Raw genomic sequence first — 14,968 nt, 5'->3', positions numbered from 1 at the left:
ATCTTCCTTTACATTATTCAGCCTCCACTGATAAGGAATTGTGAATGTTTTTTATGTATTTTTCATCATTTACAGTTCTCCTTTGCAAATAGTAGCTTAATCAAACTGTCGTATTTTGATTTGAAAGTATCACAAGTGTTTTTTTCAGTCAAGAAAAAGAGTGTCGTTAAGCATTCCTCTTTTAGACAGTCGATTACACTTTTTCCATCATATTTGATTTTAATTAATAGTATTTCATGTGTCGAAAGCAATTTTAAATTTGAAATTGCAAAGTGTCGTCTTAGCCTTCCTTTCATTTTTTGAGGAGAAAATTGTTAGTACTGTCACTTTGAAAGAAGATAGTTCAGATCTATACTTAGTTTTCTTTTGTCATTCTCACATTAAGGAAACTGAAAAACAATAAATGCATTTGCATTTGCATTTTGACTGCATGCTGAAATCGATTTAGGAAAAATGCATCTAGCGTGTGCTCTCTGCTCTATGTTGAAAGAATTTTACTTCTCTTTCCTTAGTAGCTAGGATTTTCATTGCAAAAAGAAAGTAAATGACTGTTTATCATCTTAGATTGCATATTTAGGAATTTTATATCTACATCATGCGGTGAACCTTAAAGGAAAACTTCTTAAGAAAGATCAACTATAAAATAAATCTCAATGAACATAAAAATGCTTTGGAACCTAACGCAGAACATTTAGAAGTCTAGGTTAGAGACGTATTCTAGTGTCGTAAAGCCTGGTAACTATTTCTTTCATCGTAGGTTGGGTGATTCCTCCTCTTTGAGATGACAAGTGCTAGTACAAACTTGTGCTCCCACGTACTGTCGAGTATATATTGGGAGACCACAATAGGCTACATCCTTTATCCTTAGGAAGCTGTGTCTGCCGCCCTATCGATCGTAATGCACTGAACACAACATTCGGGAAGATTGATTGCCGTACCATAAAAGTATTCTGTAGTTTTGTGATTGGTTTGGTAATCCCTTTGTCTAGATTTCTAGAGTAGTCACTTTCATTCCTTTTCAGACTCCTTAAAATAAAAGGTCCATCTGAGCACTTGTCACTTCAAGCTCATTAAAAATCGAAGGCAACTAGAGTCATCTTTAGCTTTTTCTTGACTCTTAAAAATTGAAAAATTAAGTTCTGTCAAAGCGTCATAAAATTTATTTTAATCGGAATAACATCATTGTTCCCTTTTTGGTCTTAGGTTGAGAAATGGAGTCCACCAATCAAGGATCTCCCCTTGGGGTAAATCTTAGTCCTTTCTCTTCTTGGGGATATGTTGGTGCTCCACATATGGCTACATTGTCCCTTCCAGGACTCACAATTGGCCTACTGGTATGGCTTTTCTCAACCTCTGTTGTTCAAAACACCATAATTCCTGAGCAATCAAAATAGAAACCAGATGATACTAGAGTTACCCCGCAACCTTCTACTTCGTTTGTTTCTCCCTCTCCTTCTTCCTCTTCGCTTGGTGAAGCTAATAACCAAGTAACTAAGAAGAAGAAGAAATGGAAGGCGAAGAAGAAGAAGAAGCCAACAGAGAAAGGGGGCAACCATGCATTGTCTGGCGAAAATCCACACACTGCACCATCCAAGCCTAAATCTCCATGTGTCATTTGCAAGGGAGGCCACTATCATCGAGATTGTCCTTGCATCCCACGGATCCTGAGGGACTGGTCTCCCCGCTTTCACAATCCGGTGTCTTCAACCTCTGACGATCATGTTGAGAGCTCACCATCAACTAGTGAAAACAAAGTCAGTGGACAAAAAGGAACATCTAAATTTCCTTGTATACTATGTGAAGGCAATCATGCCCTCCACCGTTGTACTTTCCTAGACAAAGCTAAAAGATTCTTGGATAACCATCCTACTTCACTGCAACAACTTCCTCCTAGATACAAGAAACTGTTGCCAAGTCCATCACTAGTTGAAAATCCGACTGGCACACCTCTGGTGTCGGTCAAAACACCTATCATTGAAGATAAACCCTTTGAGTCCACACCGGACCAAAGTCAACAGGTCGAGATGGCAATTGACCCAATCTTGTCTTCAGAAGGTCCACCTTCAGATGATACAGTCACCAAAGGGGATGAGAACGACACCGTTCAAATTATTTTTGTCAACACAGAATCTGATGAACTTGGGGGCAATCTACCCATTCTTTTACCACAGGAAGGAATTTCGTTAGATATTTATTCATTTGTTTATTCGGTCCCTCCTCCAAGCAATCTAGTCATTTCCTTCGATTGGAATCTTCTAGGGAGACCCCGCCTACCATCTAATGTACCATTCCGAATCATAGTACAAGATTACAGAATGATCATGGTTGCTACTATCATAGATGAAGGGGCTTCTGTGAGTATCCTTTCCTCAACTGCTTGGAAAGTGCTTGGTTCACCATCGCTTCTGCCTGAAATTCGAAATCTAACAGGCTTCAACAAAGGAACCAGTCGACCGTTAGGGATCCTTCCAAATTTGCCTATAACTTTGAGAAGGAAAAACATTCATCTAAATGTCATGGTAGTCCAAGGACCTCTAGATTACAATCTACTCCTTGGGAATGCCTACGTTTATAGCATGGTAGCTATCATTTCCTCACTCTTTTGAGTGATGTGTTTTCCGCATGAAGGAAGAGTGGTCCACATAGTTGACCAGCTTTCATTTCTTGGTTCAAACACAGCTACTAGTCAAATGCCATCCCTAAATGGTATTTTTGCACAAGGAATGTCTCATCAATCTCCAGTCCGTCCACCTGATGAGCGCGAGTGATTCGGTGATTGGGACTGAAATCTAGGAGGCATGCACCCTGGTCTGCTTCGGCAGGAAAACCCCATATATAAGGTAGGTTTCCGCGTAGGATATATGACTAGTCTGGCTTCCCTGTTTGTTTAGGAAAATGGAAGTAGACTGGAAAAGGATTCCTCTGTCAAAAGTTATGTCTATTCTCGACAGAGCCAAGGAAGTGTTTTGTCTACAAATGCAGATGAAACAATCTTGCTAATGCAAGAACTTCTGTATGGTAACCTGGAAGCTCTATTTCGTTATACCTGGGGGCATGCAAACCTTTTTGCATGAAAGTGAAAAGCGACCATTTATTTTCTTAGTTTGTAGGCTCTTAACCCTTTAAACTCATAGGTTGGTCATTCCTAGCTTGCATAACAAAAGGTTTCGGAGCAAAGTTTCGAATGGGGCAAGCTCCCTAAAAAATGAACCTATCGATGAGACATCCTTATTATATGACTGGCACGAGTAGGTTTACGCGAAGTTCAAGCTCGTTAAAAAATAAACCTAGCAATGAGCACATGTTCCCCCAGAGTTCAAGCTCATTAAAAAATGAACCCACCTTCAGTAAATAACCATTGCAATTGCATAATCATCAGCTTTTGATCCTTGGTTGTGTTCTTACCATCACCTCCACTCCTTTTTAGCCGATCATACACCTCCATTTGATAGTTTACCCTTTTGAGGAACAGCTGCGATGATTGATGTTGAGATTGCAACAAGATGATGGAGCTTAGTGAAAAGTGTCGCCTTCACTAAGTGGGCCCACAGGCAAATTATGGCCCAAGTTCTATTTTTGATGCCAGCAGGGATGACCACAGTATGAGTGATCACAGTGTGGATGATCACAGTGTGGGTGACCACAGTATGAGTGATCACAGTGTGGGTGACCACAGTGTGATTGATCATAGTATGAGTGATCAAAGTCTATTTTTAGACTGGCTGTCAAAAATAGAAAAGTCAAATATTATTGTCTCATTATAATATTTGGACTATAAACTTGATCTTATTCTCTTGGAGCACTTCAGGATGAGCTACGGATGTGGTACATGCAGATCCCAGAGGGAAATACGTGGTTACCTATGGGATGACTAATATTGCATGCAGGACTTCAGTTAGAACTCAAGTGAGTTGAGTTTAGTGGACTGGAGGTGCAGTTGATGGAGTTGTGTTCAGTTTAGCTTTGTTAAACTGGTTGTATTTAGTCTAACTGGAAAATAGACTAGAGATGAGTTGGGTGAATTAGTTATTAATTAATTCACAAGTTATTAACTCATAATGCAACTATAGAATACATCGGTTAACTCAGTTGCATGTCAGTGCATGTTTAGTTCAGCAGGGACAGGTGTTAGAGGATCAGATTGCTATCAGTTGTGACTATAGTTGTGCATGATGATTTGCACAATCAGAGGGATTGAGTATGCCAATGAATTGGCCAATATCAAGAATTGTAGCCTGTGCTCATGTCCAACACAGTGTGAGTGATTCTTTGCAGGTGAAATATGAGTTTGGTAAACCATTGTCATCAGTTCTTGAGCAGGTATTGAGCTGGAGAGGCAGGCAAGCAGTGGAATAGATTTGGAGATCAGATCTGAGTTTTATTGTGTGTAACAGGTGGAGTTGGTACTGGATTTCTTGTGATAATCATTGTACTTTGTAATGTTACATGTTCTCAATCATTAATATACAGATAGTGTGGGGTTTTTAGCGAGATGCTTTCCCCGGGTTACATACTGTGTTAATGTGTGAATTCTCTTGATGTTTTATTGTTATTGATGCTGCTATATTGATGATCAACGTAGAGGAGCTTATGTATTGTGTATGTATTCCGAAATAGTACATGATCAGGATAATCTCCATTGAATATGTGTTAAATTATTCAAAATTTCTACATGGTATCAGAGCTGTTGATCATCAGATCTACTATTCAGGAAGTGTTTACATTCTATTTCTTCAGGCAGAGTCTGTAATCGGGCTAGGTAGCCTCTGGATTCATCCTTCCTTTGGAAGGTGAGATATCTGGTGAATGCCCATACAGTCAATCTCTGTACGAGAAATATTGTGTTCTCACGAATCTTAGATCTGAGGCGGTTGAGTTGGTTGCTGGTGGAATTCGAATTTGCAGCAGTGTTTTCTTGGTGACAACGCAACAATGTCTTTCAACGGATTGCGATTGGAGTATGCTCTTGAGGGCAGCTCAAACTATATTGCATGGAAGGATAGGATGGAGGCAATATTGGATGATAACGGGTTGAAGGAGTTCATATATACAGATATCCCAAAGCCTACTGATGCTGCTGAGGCGGAAGTTTGACAAAAGAAGACCGCAAAATGTCAAAGGATTCTGTTGGAGGGCGTGCAGGATCACATTGTGTCCAGCCTCCATGGAAAGGCTACTCCATATTTGATGTGGAAATCATTAACAGAATTATTCCAAAGCAAGAGCGATCAGAGGAAGATGGCGCTCAAAGATAAACTCAGAAACATCAAATGCGAGAAGGGTGACAGTATTCCCAAGTATCTCACGAAGTTCACTCAGTGTCGAGATGAGCTGGGAAGTGTGGGGGTTACTGTCGATGATGAGGACCTGGTGAGCTTGGCTCTCCTTGGTCTTCCGAAGAGTTTGAATTCCTATCAGGACTCTGTCAATGGTCGGGAGAAATTGCCAAGATGGGAAAGACTATGGTCAGATCTTGTGCAGGAGGAGATCAGGCGGAGTACCAGGGACGGATCTTCGTCAAAGGGAGCTGATGAAGAGAATTGTGCTTTGGCTGCCAAAGCAAAGAAAGGGAAGAGCAAGAAAGCTTCTCAGTCTGGTGCGAAAGGCAAGAAGCAGGATATGTCCAAGGTGAAGTGATTTCACTGTCACCAGCACGGACACTATGCCACTAATTGTCCGCAGAAGAAGAAGAACAAGCAGGCTGCTGGATCTTCAGCAGGAGAGGCTCTAACCTCACAGTTTGAGCTTGATTTTTCATTGATCGCATGCTTGGTTTCAAGTGTGATGGGATCAGTGTGGTTCTTGGACAGTGGTGCGTCTTTTCACATGACGAGAGATAGGGACAAAGATCTTGGACTGCATATCGAGATAGGTGATGATGGTAGATACAGTGCGACCGGTATCGGTACCATTTCCTTTGAGACGGAGTCTGGTAAACCCTTCGTATTGAAGGAAGTCATGCATGTTCCAGGATTGAAGAAGAATCTTATCTCAGTGGCGATGTTAGAAGACAAGGGGTATGATGTTGTTTTCAGCGAGGGAAAGGCTTTCCTGCGCAGTAAGACAACTAGTGAGACTCGGAAGATAGGGGTTCGAGTGAGGAACCTTTATCAGTTGCATGTAGATGGATGCGTGGCGGGCAAGGCAAAAGGATTGGTGAGCCGGGATGATGGCGAGTTGTGGCACAGGAGATTGGGTCACCTTCACCATGGAGCCTTGAAGATACTGCAGCAGATCACTATAGGGCTTCCTAAAGGCACACTTGCGCAGTCAGATCAGTGCAAGGGGTGTACTTTGGGGAAGTTTGTGAAAGCCACCTTTCACGAGAAGGATAGTTGCGCCACGACGATCCTTGAGAGAATTCACACAGATGTGTGTGGACATTTCTCATTTGCTTCGACAACAAAACATAGGTATTATGTGATTTTTGTTGATGATTTCTCTCGTAAGTGCTGGATCTTCTTCATGCAAAAGAAGAGCGAGACATATTCAAAGTTTTGTGAATTCAAAGCACTAGTCGAGAAGGAGTCGGGGAAGAAGGTGAAGGCTCTTAGGAGCGATAATGGTGGTGAATACATCTCAGACGAGTTCAAGGATTTCTGCAAGGCAAAAGGGATTCGAAGAGAGCTCATAGCTCCCCATAACCCACAACAGAACGGGGTAGCTGAGCGGAAGAACAGAACGATTGTGGGTGCTGCACGGGCAATGTTGCATGATCAGGGCCTACCCCTTCACTTGTGGGCGGAAGCATGCAATACAGTAGTTTATGTGCAGAACCGTTGTCCTCATAGGATACTTGGCATGAGTACACCCGAGGAGGATTATTCCGGTAAGAAGCTTGATCTTTCTCATTTGAGGATTTTTGGTGCTAAGGTTTACATGCATGTGACAAAGGATGCCAGGAAGAAGTTGGAGACGACCGCAGAGGTTGGGATATTTGTGGGGTACACTGATACGCCCCACAAATATCGTGTGTATTTGCCAGACAGTGGTAAAACTATCGTGCGATGGGATATAAAATTTCAGGAGGAGAAAGCCATGAAGTGTTCGCTTGAGAGGGAGCTACACTTGCATGCAGATGAGGAGCTATTAGTTCCTAAGGATGAGCTTCAAGACGTGGATCAACCACAGGACGAGGTTCATGGAGTGGAAGAGACCACTCATGCCGTGCCAACCATCAGAGGGCGAAAGCGCTTAATAGAAGTTGAGCGACTGGCTTAAGATGCAGAGAAAGTTGTAGGACCACCTACAACCCAACGCAGGCAGAGACAGTCACCTGATCGGTACACTGGATACATGGCTCTTATGAGCAAGTGTGTTGTGACTGAGCCATCCTCTTTTGAGGAAGCTGTGGAGGATCCCGCATGGGTAGATGCCATGGTGGAAGAGTATGATTCTATTGTCAGAAACAGTGCATGGTAGATTGTTCCTAGACCGAAAGGGAAACAGTGGTGGGTTCGAGATGGATCTACAAAGTTAAGCAGGCAGCTGATGGGAGTGTGGAGAAGTACAAGGCAAGATTTGTTGCCCGAGGCTTTTCACAGATAGAGGGGATCGATTATGAGGAGACCTTTGCACCTGTCACAAGGTATTCTTCCATACGGACGATTCTTGCTCTCTCAGCGCAGATGGGATGGCACATTCATCAGATGGATGTGAAGACTGCGTTCCTCAACGGAGTCATTGAGGAGGAGGTGTACATTGAGCAACCCGAAGGCTTTGAGGTCTTCAACAGTGAGTCGCATGTGTGCAGGCTCAAGAGAGCGTTGTATGGGTTGAAGGAAGCACCACGTGCTTGGTACACACGGATAGACAGCTATTTCACAGGACTTGGATTCTCCAAGAGCGAGGAAGATCCTAACCTATACCAGATTGTGGTGGAGGGTAAGTTTCTTATCATTGTACTGTATGTTGATGATTTGATTCTAACGAGTGATGAGCTGTTGATAGTGTCATGCAAGAAGGATCTTGCTACAGAGTTTGAGATGAAGGATTGGGCCTCCTTAACTATTTCCTAGGATTGGAAATATGGCAGCACAGTGGTGGACTGTTTGTTTCTCAGGGCAAGTATGCTCGGGAGATACTGGAGAAGTTCAACATGCATGGCTGCAAGCCTGTTGATACTCCTCTTCCTGGAAGTTGGAGGAAGGAGGATGCCACTTCGGGAGAAGAAGTGGATGTCACTGTTTATCGACAGTTGGTGGGGTCGCTGATGTATTTGGTCAATACACGACCTGATATATGCTATGCAGTTAACCAGCTTTCACAAGCTATGGTTAAGCCTACCAAGCTCTTCTGGAAGGCGGGCAAGCATGTATTGCGCTACTTGAGAGGCACATCGGGATATGGTTTATGGTACAGACAGGAGGATGAGGTGAAGCTATGTGGCTTCACAGATGCAGATTGGGCAGGGAGCCAAACGGATAGAAAGAGCACATCAGGAGGGGTCTTCAGTATTGGATTGACAACAGTTTCTTGGTATAACAGGAAGCAGAGATCCGTGGCACTCAGTTCAGTGGAGGCCAAGTATATGGCAGCAAGTTTTGCTGCATGCGAGGCTATATGGATGAGGAAGATCCTGGTTGGTTTGTTCGGTTCTCATTTGGATCCTACTGTGATTTACTGTGATAACCAGAGTTGCATTAAACTCTCAGGTAATCCTGTATTTCATGATAGATCTAAGCATATTGACATTAGGTTCCATCATATCAGAGATTGTGTGCAGCGGAGGATCATGTTGCTTTCATACATTCCAACGGAGGATCAAGATGCTGATATTCTGACGAAGGCTCTCACCAGGAGAAAATTCGAGTACCTCCGAGGCAGGATAGCGGTTGCTGATAATCCATATCTTTTCGAGAGGGAGTGTTGAGATTGCAACAAGATGATGGAGCTTAGTGAAAAGAGTTGCCTTCACTAAGTGGGCCCGCAGGCAAATTATGGCGCAAGTTCTATTTTTGATCCCAGCAGGGATGACCACAATATGAGTGATCACAGTGTGGATGATCACAGTGTGGGTGACCACAGTATGAGTGATCACAATGTGGGTGACCACAGTATGAGTATTCACAGTATGAGTGATCAAAGTCTATTTTTAGACTGGTTGTCAAAAATAGAAAAGTCAAATATTATTGTCTCATAATAATATTTGGACTATAAACTTGATCTTATTCTCTTGGAGCACTTCAGGATGAGCTACGGATGTGGTACATGCAGATCCCAGAGGGAAATACGTGGTTACCTATGGGATGACTAATATTTGCATGCAGGACTTCAGTTAGAACTCAAGTGAGTTGAGTTTAGTGGACTGGAGGTGCAGTTGAAGGAGTTGTGTTCAGTTTAGCTTTGTTAAACTGGTTGTATTTAGTCTAACTGGCAAATAGACTAGAGATGAGTTGGGTGGATTAGTTATTAATTAATTCACAAGTTATTAACTCATAATGAAACCATAGAATACATCAGTTAACTCATTTGCATGTCAGTGCATGTTCAGTTCAGTAGGGACAGGTGTTAGAGGATCAGATTGCTATCAGTTGTGACTATAGTTGTGCATGATGATTTGCACAATCAGAGGGATTGAGTATGCCAATGAATTGGCCAATATCAAGAATTGTAGCCTGTGCTCACGTCCAACACAGTGTGAGTGATTCTTTGCAGGTGAAATACGAGTTTGGTAAACCATTCTCATCAGTTCTTGAGCAGGTATTGAGCTGGAGAGGCAGGCAAGCAGTGGAATAGATTTGGAGATCAGATATGAGTTGTATTGTGTGTAACAGGTGGAGATGGTACTGGATTGCTTGTGATAAGCATTGTACTTTGTAATGTTACATGTTCTCAATCATTAATATACAGATAGTGTGGGGTTTTTAGCGAGATGCTTTCCCCTGGTTACATACTGTGTTAATGTGTGAATGTTCTTGATGTTTTATTGTTATTGATGCTGCTATATTGATTATCAACGTAGAGGAGCTTATGTATTGTGTATGTATTCCGAAATAGTACATGATCAGGATAATCTGCATTGAATATGTGTTAAATTATTCAAAATTTCTACAATTGATTCTATTAGCCACCTTCTTTACACTGTCGTGATTGAAAAGTTCCAAACCTTACCTGGAACCAGCTACTGTCCAAAAACATCACTCATTCCTCAAAAAACCAGTTTCCTTTAAGCTCTTTTCATCTGACTCATACAATATGAAAAGATTACCGAGCAATTGGCCTCTCTAGCTCGTTAAAGTGATCGTAAGTACCATCCCTCCTCTAGATTTTAATCTTTTTGGACCTGAGGGATCATTACACAAAAAGATCGATTGCTTGTCTTGTTCGACTCGTTAAAACTATCGAAAATTCATCCCTTTCGTATTATTTTATACCTTTTCAGTATTAAGGGATTATATTACAAAAAAGGACTACTGGAGTTGCCTTTACATCTCCTTTTAGACTCTCTAAAATTGAAAAGGACCGAGTTATCTTTGTTGTTAAACTCATTAAAACAATAGCGACAAACTTCACTGTTGCTAGGCTCATTAAAACACAGCGACAGGTTTTCCTAAAGGGCAAATTATAGAACAAGCATATGTTATCCTCCTTAAGATTGACAAAAATAAAGAGGTGTTGGTCAAAAATGACTGGGGAAAAGGGGAAGAAAACTTGAATAACTTCATTGGTAGCAGGTTGCTCTTGAACATGACACTTTCACTTCGTCACCATGATTGAGTTGGGTTGGGTTATTCTGTTCACTCATCATATCACCATTAGTCCGCTGTACCATCCATTTTGGGGTTAACGCTACCAATCCATTTCAGTGTCGCCAATATGTTCAAGAGAAGTCGCTCAGAGAATTCACCAATCCAGCTAACACCTCATCCACTGCAATACCTTCACTCTCCATTTTTCATGACCGCCACCCTAAACCCTATATCATCATATTGTTTTCACCTCCACAAAATCATTTAGTCCATTCCATGTCATAGATGTGAGATTCATTAAGGCCCTCCTATGACGGGTCACTTCTTTTCGACATCAACTCATTATCCAAGAAGTTGACTTAGGAACAACCCTTTCAGTACTTTGAAGCTTGCATGCCTCAATGGCAAGTTTCTCAATTCCGGCGACAGGTTTACATCAATGGACTTTGACCGAAAAATTTTGTGTGGTGTTCGACATTAACTCATGTATTCACACCACGTGAATTGTACTGCAGTACCTTGAGGGTCATTATCATTATCGGTGATTCCTCTCGTGCCTATTAACAGCTTACATCATTGGCTGGTAATCAGGCGATGTCTTTCCATGTTCGACATCAGAACATCTTTTCATATGGATCGACTTGTACTTCGGGCGAAGATTGAATGAGTTTCAAGACCTCAGATCTAGTTTCATCCATCCGGGCTGCAATAGATTTAGGAAAATAAAGACATCAAATGTACATCACAACTGCACAAATAATCATCCAAACTAAGGGATGATGGCTCTACCCAGAATCATCTGTCTACCAAACAGAAGATTGTTTGTCTTATGTACATGAAAATGAATTTATAAAGCTGAGCATGGGAATGCACGCCTCGGCTAGATCATGAAAATATTATGAAGATAATGTATTTTATTGTATCTTATTACAGGTCACCTTCCAATTTGAAAAACCTTGGATCCTCATTATAAAGCATTTCACCCGACACCAGAAGATTTACCACCTCATGCTTTAGGGGGCAACTGTTATAGACACATTTGGGCACTGTAACCCCAATCACATATGTCCATAAACCAAGGGCTTCTAAACCCCTAAAAGTGTTGTTTCATACCCTAATGGAACAAAGTTAGCTGATTACATCATTTCCCAAAAGTTCGCCCTGAAAAACTGCTTAGAACTAGTCAAAACTGGACCATACAGACTGCTCCATGCTAAGGGTGAGATGCATTTTTTTAGTGTTCGTAAATATAAGTGACTTATGGAGTAAATATAAAAAAATGTTTTATTTGTTTACCATACCTCTCGTTTATTTATATTTTTATTAATTTACCATACCTCTTTTACAAATATGTTATATGGCCCATAGGATTCACTTAAATAAAACCTCTTTCTTGAGTCTTCATAAATAGAACGAGGGTTATGGACTAAATATAAAAAGAGGTTTTATTTATTTACCATGCGTCTAGTTTATTTATATTTTTATTTATTTACCATACCTTTTGAGTAAGTATAAAAGGAAGTTTTATTTATTTACCATACCTCCACGTTACTTATATTTTTATTTGTTTACACCCTTCCATGTATATAAGGTGACTTATGGAGTAAATATAAAAAATATTTTATTTGTTTACCATACCTCTCATTTATTTATATTTTTATTAATTTACCATACCTCTTTTATAAATATGGTATTTGGGTCTTTGGCCCATAGGATTCACTTAAATAAAACCTATTCTTGAAAATGGGCGAATGGAAGGTTGTAACTCCTAATTTCAAGGGCTAAATTTACCTTTTTTACCCTCTCCCTTAAAATAAAGTGAGCTATTTGAGGTGATTTGTAAAAATGTACTATGATACAAAATATTCGCCCACTAAAAATTTAAAACCCCTTAATTTTTCCAAAGGGCGAACATTTGCCCCTAAAATTTTCTATGCTCCATAAACCCTGTTTACCACCATTAACCCAGCTGTGTCATCTCTGCTAAAATCCTTACTCACGCAGACGAATTTTAAGACGGAAGGAGGGATGAGTCTGTCGTTGAGGGTAGAACTAGAAGGGCCCAAGTTTATGGAAGGGTACCCGCAAATGAAAAACATACTGAAGAAGGCAAGGTGGTTACAGTTTATTCAAAAATTCAAGGGCTACAACAAGGAGATTACAAAGACTTTTGGGATGTATTTTAACGGCCTGAGGTGGAAGTTGGAGACCTCAAGTTTACAGTCACCGAGGCATCTATAGTAGCCGCTACTGAACTTCCGCATGAGGGAGAACACTGGTTCAAGAACAAGAGCTTTGACGAGAAGGCTTGGAGGGTTAGCCTACGAAACCCAGGTATGGATGTAACTATTTTTAAATGAGGAATCCCTGTCCATGCTTTAGAAGAGAAGTGGGCCAGTCTATTGTTGATTATTCAAAAGTTCATTACCTGTGAGGGACGTTTTGGATCAATGTATATGTATCACACCCAGTTGTTGATGAATTTCTTAGAAAACCAAACCCTCAATTTGCCCTACTTCTTGTTAAATAGCCTGAAGAAAATGTCCACCACCATCCAAAATAATTTGGAGGACGTAGAACCCCATTTGTATCATCACGGCCTTGTGAAAATTCTGATAGAAAAACAATTTAAGGAAAAGAAGGACACCTAGGAACAATTTGTGGTTAGAAATTTTTTCCAAGATCCCCCTGAAACACCAGAGAATAGTTCAGAAAGGAAAAGCAGAAGGAAGAATACAAGTGTGAGAATGCAAGCCCCTCCTATTAGCATAACTAGAGAAATTAATCAAGAAGAGAGGCTAGAAAGAACTAAGGATAAGGAGCAAAGAAAACCAAAAGGGAAAAGAAACATAGAAGTTGTGTATCAAGCCCCAGATCCTTCCCAAAAAGAATACCAAACACTGTCTGAAAGACTAGCTTATCTTTAGGAACAATCAACTGCAACCAAGAAGAAAGGAAAAGAACAACAGAGTAGGGAGGAAAAAGACACTAGTCCACAACATGTAAGGAGAAGGTCCAGGCTTAAGGGAAAATTAAGGACAGTGCAAACCAAAGGGCCCCACTTTATTGACTTGGGAGGAGAAACACCGAAGCAGCCTCCAGTAACCTCTCCTGCCATGGCCCACATCATCCTCTTATTTCTCAGCCAAATTTGACAGTCCTTCTCGGCCAGATTTTGAGATCAGTCCTTCTCAACAAGATTTTGGAGTCAGCCCAAGGAAAACTACATGCGAGATAGACCCTAATCAGCAAGAGATGTATGATTATATAGAATCCTTGGAAAAGACAGCCAGAGGTCCAAGCACTTCATCCACTCAGCCTCACACAGCACAAGAAGCTCTAGTCCAATCGTTGAAACAAGAAGTTTTTGAATTGGAGGTCTTAAATAGACACATTAAAAATGAAAGGGAACAAAGCAGATTGGACAAGATCATTCATGACAACACCATGTTACATCTTGGGCTATGGCAGAAAAAGAACATGAAATTGAAGAAGAAGTGCAGGAGGTTGAGTAAAACACTTATCAACCTCGAATTCAGATGCTTGATGAGGAAGCCTAGGATGTTAGCAGTACCAAGGAAGAGGAGAAGAGGGCTGGATGTGCTGGAGGAGGTCTCAAAGCATATGGATTGAAGAGAGGATGGTCAAAATTTTGGTTGCATGGGGACATGCAACACTTTCATAGTGGGGGTATGTTGAGCCCTGAACTTGCATATTTCCTATACACTTTCCTAGAATCTTTCCATTCACGTGGACCTCCTAAGCTATCAACATCATTGCATATTAATCATAAAAGAGCATTTAAAGTGGTTTTTTTTAACTATGTTTTGTGTCTGCTGTTTGAATTAGATTTTTGCTCATTGAGTTGTGGAATCCTGTCACTTTCCGCAACTGCTTCAACTTTCCGCAGTTGTTTTTGTTAAAGTATACATTGCAGGTGTCATCAGGCAAAGTGAGCCACATGGGCAAGTTGGGAATGACTTGGACATGGACCGAGTCTATTGGTTCAGTCAGATTCATCAGGGGAGGCCGTGGTCAACGATGGTCAAGTAGTGGTCAAACAGAAGAGTCCTACGGAAACAAGACTCCGTTTCCAAGCACGTGAAAGATTTTCGTGGTCGTTTCTAGATCTCTGGAGGCACGCTGACACCTGTAGGCTGCCCACGATGTGAATCCAACAAGCCGTTTTCAATAGATTGCATAATCTTGGTAGCCGTGATGCTAAATCTATGGACGTTGTCGTTTATGTGTCCTTTGTCAGTGTAGTTTACAGGAAA

This window comes from Pinus tabuliformis, chromosome 5_1, assembly GCF_031772625.1.
Source record: "Pinus tabuliformis cultivar Carrire ecotype Pingquan chromosome 5_1, CPIR1, whole genome shotgun sequence".
Lineage (NCBI taxonomy): Eukaryota > Viridiplantae > Streptophyta > Pinopsida > Pinales > Pinaceae > Pinus > Pinus tabuliformis.
Note: the sequence above shows the minus strand (reverse complement) of the source record.